Source organism: Mauremys reevesii, linkage group 7, assembly GCF_016161935.1.
Source record: "Mauremys reevesii isolate NIE-2019 linkage group 7, ASM1616193v1, whole genome shotgun sequence".
In the NCBI taxonomy this organism is placed as follows: Eukaryota; Metazoa; Chordata; order Testudines; family Geoemydidae; genus Mauremys; species Mauremys reevesii.
In genome coordinates this window covers 64,763,258-64,769,374 of record NC_052629.1, presented here as the reverse complement: position 1 = coordinate 64,769,374, position 6,117 = coordinate 64,763,258, and the positions used below count along the sequence as shown (strand labels likewise).

Genomic DNA, 6,117 nt, shown 5'->3' with positions numbered 1-6,117 from the left:
GCGCTAAAGTATGTCTCACAGTAAGAGATTACCTCACCCAGCTTGTCTCTAATAATTGTCGGTCAGTAGGTTATGCTTCTGCACACAATCCTATATGTTCTGTTTAACTGGGTGTATTGGCAGTTAGATCTATGTGTTGGTACATATGGTGCTATTTCCTTGGGAAACTATCACACATGGTACAGTTTTTTCATTGCCTGAATCTCTATGACTAGGATCATTCTTAGGTGCATAGCTGCTGCATACAGGATATACCTTCTAAAATAAACCATTATATGGCATCTGAAACCCTTTCATTCAGGAGACAGAGCAGCAGTTTGCCCTTCTCTCGAATACATTGCTGGGTGCTGCAGCTTTGGAGGTGGCTGTTGGTTGCTTCCACTGGTTGTCCAATTCTGCCCTGTTGTGACACTAGGAGCAATGTGTCTTAAAAAAAAAATCAGTTACCTCTATAAACAATGTTATACACTAATCATAACCATATGGTCATGTCATGATGTCACTACAGGGCAGAATTAAGGTGCATTAACTGTACACTTCCATACCTTACCATGTCTTGATTTCTTACCCTGAATTTCTTGGGTTTATAAAATTTGTTCGGGGGATAATTTCACCAGTCCCCGAATGTTTTTAACCCTATAATACAGACAAGTGCTCTCCATCTTAACTCCAGTTTGAGATGACTTTTACCTGGGAATATATTTTATATTCGCTGAACAAAGTTCTGTATAAATGTACTGCAACCACTGTTTTGGCATCTGGGAATCTGACACCTTTTGCAGTCAAACAAATGCTTAAGGGAGCCCAGAGCTCTGGCAAACCACCAGAGGGATATCTTCCACAAGCCCCCTATGGAGGACACCCAGCTGCCCTGCAGGAAAGTTGTCCTTGGAACTTGGGCTTCAGATGATATGGGAAACAGCAAAAAAAGCAACATCTCCAGGACCCAGGCTCATGCTACTATCAGCCACTTCTTGCTGATTCTTTGGCACTTCTCCCAGCTCCTGTCATCAGCAGCTTCTTCCATGGTTGCTACAGCTGGTGAATCCCTCCACTCCCCACTGACACCATTGCCTCTTGGTTCTCCAATTCCCCGCTTTCTCCTTTGCTTTCCTCCTCAATCTGACACTGCATCGCAGCTAACTTTGCTACATCTCTTTGTGGTCTCGAAGTTATGTGGTCTCAAAGTTAATGTACCCACTCTTTGAAAGGAAGCACAAGCTACAGAGGACTGGTTTTCAGCTCAGCTAAGTTCAAAGCTAAGCGCTAGTTTGCTCATCATGTAGGATTCTCCAAATCTAGGTGAAAGGTTAGCCAACATTTTCAAACTTGGGTGTCTCACGTCAGTGGCAGCAGCTGGGGGGCTCAGCAGGAGCTCCACCAGCTTTTTTGCAGTCCTAGGCGGTGGAAGGTCTCGCCCCTAAAATGCCGCCCCCAACAGAGGTGGCGGAAGGTCTGGCCGCCACGGTCACCGCCCCCCAAATGTTAGCGCCCTAGGTGACTGCCTAGGTCGCCTAATGGGTTGTGCCGGCCCTGGGGCTCAGCACTTGTGCATGCCAGGCCACTGATTGTGTGTTGCCTTAATATCGATTAATGCCTGAGATCCAAGTTTGGAAATCAGTGCAGCTGTAGGCTTAATGAATACATGCGATATGCAGCATGCTGAAAACCACTGTGTTCATTGCTTTAAGGAAACATGCCAAGGAAAGCCATATTTTTTGTCTGTCATATGTATCTGTCTAATGCTTGTTAAAGGGTAACATCTATGGCAAGGAACAGCTACATTCATATTTTATAAGCAGGGCAGGAAAGTTATTTGTAACGTTGCTGTATAAAGAATTTGTGTCTTTCCTTAAAGAATGGAGTCAGCCACCAGCATTGCTAAAGCAAACCTTACCTCTCAAACTGATCGCGAGGGAGCCGAAAAGTCAAGCCTCCTGCCAACGGTCAGCTGCAGGCCTCCAGAGTATTAAATCCTTCTACACAAAGAGAAAAACCTGGGTGGACAAGAACATAAAAGGCAATCAAGGGGACTCTACTCTTTCCTCCTGCATTTTTTAATTAGCATAGCAAGCCAATCAGTGGGAGCACTCACTGATGGGAGATGCCAGCCTTGATTGATGTCACATGTGTTCTATCAGGCTAATTGAAGCAACCTGACACACCAAAAAAAGGAGCCTTGAAGACCATGACAAAAACGAAGTAAATTCAGGAAACAAGAATGCCATTCCAAGAAAGAGGCAACCAGTCTCCCTAATGCAAAGCAGAGCAGTTCTGCAGCTTGGTGAGTCTCTCCAAACTTCAAATGTGAACTATTTGCCTTCAGCTAAGACCTCTAAATAAAAAGCATGCTGGAGAGCCAACAAATACAGAATATTCTGTGTTTCATCCTTCTTTTCACATGCAGAGAGGACAAGCTTCCATTGTTGAGGGGACCCCTGATATTGGAAACTGGATCCAGGTGCAGCTCCTCCCAAAGTATATAATGGTCTCTCTGTAAACCAGTACCCATCTGAGATAGCCAGATGGGCAAGGAACCAGCCACCAGCACTATATAGCAGAGATGGACTAGTAGGGGACCTCAGAGCTCCTGTTCCCTAAGAAAGAGAAATAATCAGAACCAGGAAGAGTCCACTTATTGACTCAAATTCCATTTGGAAGTGGAGCTCTCAGCTGCTTGGCCAGCAGCTCCCCATTTTGTGAACAGAATATTCACCACCCCCACTCAGCAGCCAAGGATGGGACATGGAACGAAAGCTTCATCAAAAGAAAAAACCAGCTGATCAATACCTTACGCCATTTCCCAGATAGCTCAGCTTTGTCCCATAAAATCCAGGCCCTAGTGAAAACATGCCCCCACCCAAAGAGCGTCTCTCGGCGTCTTGCTTTTCCATGCTCCCTTGGCATTGCTTTGGGCTCTCAGAACACTCCTAGAAACACAACCCATTCCTTCCCCATCCACACTCACACACTGGCTTCTGTTTCAGCAAAGCAGGTGGAGAATTTTGGCTGCAACCAGCCAAGCCATATAAAGTGTTGAGGGTGAGTCTGATCCTTGCTCTCTCATCAGGAAGAGCATGCCAGCTAACGTGGTTTGAGTATATCAGGCCATCAGAGCCAGTGTCTGGCTCAAGCTTGATTGAACTCCTCAAGACAGGTTTCCTCTCTAGAATACTGCTCAGAACCCTGGCTGCCTGGAGACCATCAAGCAAAGATCTAAATGTTTCTAGAGAAAGAGTCCTTTCAGCCTGTAGAGTCAAGAAAGGCTGCTCTGCTGTCATGAGTTCCACTGATCTCCCTGTCACCCCCCACCTGCTCCCAGTGACCTTCTAAAAATGAAAAGTTTTCATGACACTGGGAGGCTCTCAGCTGAGGACATCACTGTGCTTTACATACCCTCGTTGTCCCAGCACCCTGTGAGCTCAGTAAGCATGAGCCCATTTTACACATGGGGAAGGGGGCTCTGTGCCTCCATTTCCCTAAGGGTCGGACAATGGCAGTGCTGGGAGTACAATGGAAAAGTCCTGATTTCCACCTGTGCAGTCCCACCACTGTGAATGTCCCACATTTTTTTTCCTCCAGAAACTAGACAGGAGACTGAGCTGCAAAATCTGTGTCTGGATTCAAACATCTTCACCATATTGGGATGTTTGGACCCAGGGTTTTGGTTGACGGCACCACACGTACATTGATCAAACAACTGGTGTTGCTCCTGTGCAATAGTGAACTCAGGCAAAAGGGCTAGGACCCTTGTGGAGAAGCTCCCTGTGGAAGGGGGCTCTTCTCTGCCACAGGGGCCTGGCTAACCTTTCACTTTCCTGGGCTGATTTTCTCCTTTTTGCCCCTTGTTTTTAAAAATATTTTAAAGTACTGGGCCCAGGGTGCGGAGGGAGGAGATGTCACAATATTTGGGCCACCCTGGTGAGTGGAATCTCAGCATTAAAGCATGAATCTGAGAAGGGTCCTGGGCAGGGGGTCTCACTCCATCCTTCACTCTGCTTTCCCTCCTTCACTTTCGCCCTCATGTGGTCCCCAGTAAATGCCTTAAACCCTCACCAAAGACCCAGTCTGCCTCCTCCACAATTCTCCAAGTTCTGCCAGTTTAAGGCATGACAAGAGATTAAGGCAAGAAATTGAAGAGAGGGGGACTGTAACCTCAGAAAGGGGGTGGAGAAGAGACCATGTGATACAGCTCTATAAAATGGTGAATGGTCTAGGGAGGGCAGATGGGGAGCCTTTGTTCCCCTGCCTCATAACAGGAAAAACAGAGCATTCCATGACATTAAAAGGTGGGAAACTCACAATCACTTAAGTCTTAAATACTTCTGAAAATCTGGCCCTAGGTGCTTAACAGTGCAGTTAAGCACCAAGTGGGATTGTCCAGGGTACCAAAATTAGTTAGGGGCCTGTAATAGGATGGCTTTCCCATGGGCTGGAGAGCCTGGGGCTAAGACAGCCCTGATTACAAGATGAGCCCAACACGAGCAGAATCAGGGATTCCCCTATAAAGGGCAGCAGGAAGCTGCAGGGATGAGTGTGGTTGAGAGAGAGAAGCAGCCGAGACTGCCAGAGGCAGAAAAGGCTTGGAAACAGGAGACAGTGTGGAGCTGAGGCTAATGAAAGGAGAAAGGCTGGTTCCTGCAGAGCCCTGGTCAGATAAAGCCTGGGACTATGAGTTAAAGCTGGGATGATGAGCTGAAAATCTTTGTTCATTTTGGACTTTTGAGTTCTGCATTTTTGACCAACTATTGCCAGCCTGAGGCAAACTGGTGAAGAGTGAATTAAAGGATTTGTGCTCAGCTGATCACTGGAGACTGACTTCTTAGAGGGGCCTGGATGAAGAATAAATAGAGGCAGGACAGCCACTGAGGCCACCCTAGATGCAAAGGGGCTCTTGGAGGGCAGTAAGTGGCCATGGCCCTATAATGCCCAACTCCAAGTGACATTAGTGGCCTTGGGCACCTAACCTTGGCTAACCTGGCTCTTAGGGTATGTCTACACCGCAGTGTGGACACTGGCATGGACAGTGGCACTGGCTAGCCACCTAAGTACAAGACTGCCTGACTCGTGCAGCAGGAGTTGTTGCCCCACATCTGCCTGTCCCACATCTGCCTGTCCCATCAGCACAGCCCCTCTTGTGAGAACAGCTTTGGGTTGCTGAGTGGAGGGGCAGGGGAGGAGATCCCTGACTGCAGCAGCTGTGATTGGCTATTCTGCTCCAGGAGGCAGGCCTATGGGGCAGATACCCAATCAGGTGACTGAAATATGCTAGAGGGATGAAGTTTCTTGTGCCATGGCCAGACTGGTGCCAGCCCCAGCCGAAATCCCATCCCATCTTTGCAAAAGCATTGCCAGATCTGGCGACAGGGTGGAGACAGCCAGGCAGGTCCTATGGCTCAGCCTAGACAGGGCCAGGGTGGGGAGCTCCCTGGTGCTGCAAAGCCTAGTGTAGCTTGTGTTGGAGGAGAGAGCTGTCATTCCCTGAGCCGCATTGCAGACCCATTCCTTCTCCCAGCCACACTCCTCTCCCTGCACACCAACGACCTTTTCAAGAATAAAAACACCTTTGTGATGAAGTTGCAGTTCTAGGCATATGAGCTGGGTGAGTGCCTGCCACTTTCCCAGAACATTAGCACTAAAACCCCCTAATATTAGCATCCTAGCAGATGCAGGGTTAAGGTAGCACTTTCACAGTATATATAGGCTTATCTCCACAGTGCCGCATTCATTCACATAATTAGTACAGCCTTAACTCTACCCCAGGAGACAGAAAAAGCCAAATCTCTCCTTAAATTTTAATATTCTGGTTTTCACCAGAAGCCAGATTCTGCAATGGGTCTCTCCTATGCTTAGTCAGGCACATGATCAGGGCCAGTCACAGGGGGAGCCAGCAGGGCCATTTGGCCTGGGCCTCAAGCTGAAAGGGGGCCTCAAATTTAGACACTTGTTAATTTTTTGGCACTTGATAAGTTTCACAACTTGTTCTTATGCGCATCCCATTTGCACAGGAAAAGGCTAGAAAAGCATTTGTTAAATAAAAAAATATTCAAATTATGTCTCACTCTTTTTTTCGTGCCTTATTTTGTCTTCATGTGTCGTCATTTTTAATGTTTATTA

General features: G+C 47.3%; 1 long non-coding RNA gene across 1 annotated transcript; it reads left to right on the top strand.

Moving 5' to 3' along the window:
- Positions 1 to 2,226: 2,226 nt before the first annotated feature.
- Positions 2,227 to 3,598, top strand: LOC120369233. Its single transcript, XR_005583016.1, has 2 exons — positions 2,227 to 2,284; positions 2,408 to 3,598. It is a non-coding gene; the product is annotated as an uncharacterized LOC120369233 (long non-coding RNA).
- Positions 3,599 to 6,117: the final 2,519 nt, after the last annotated feature.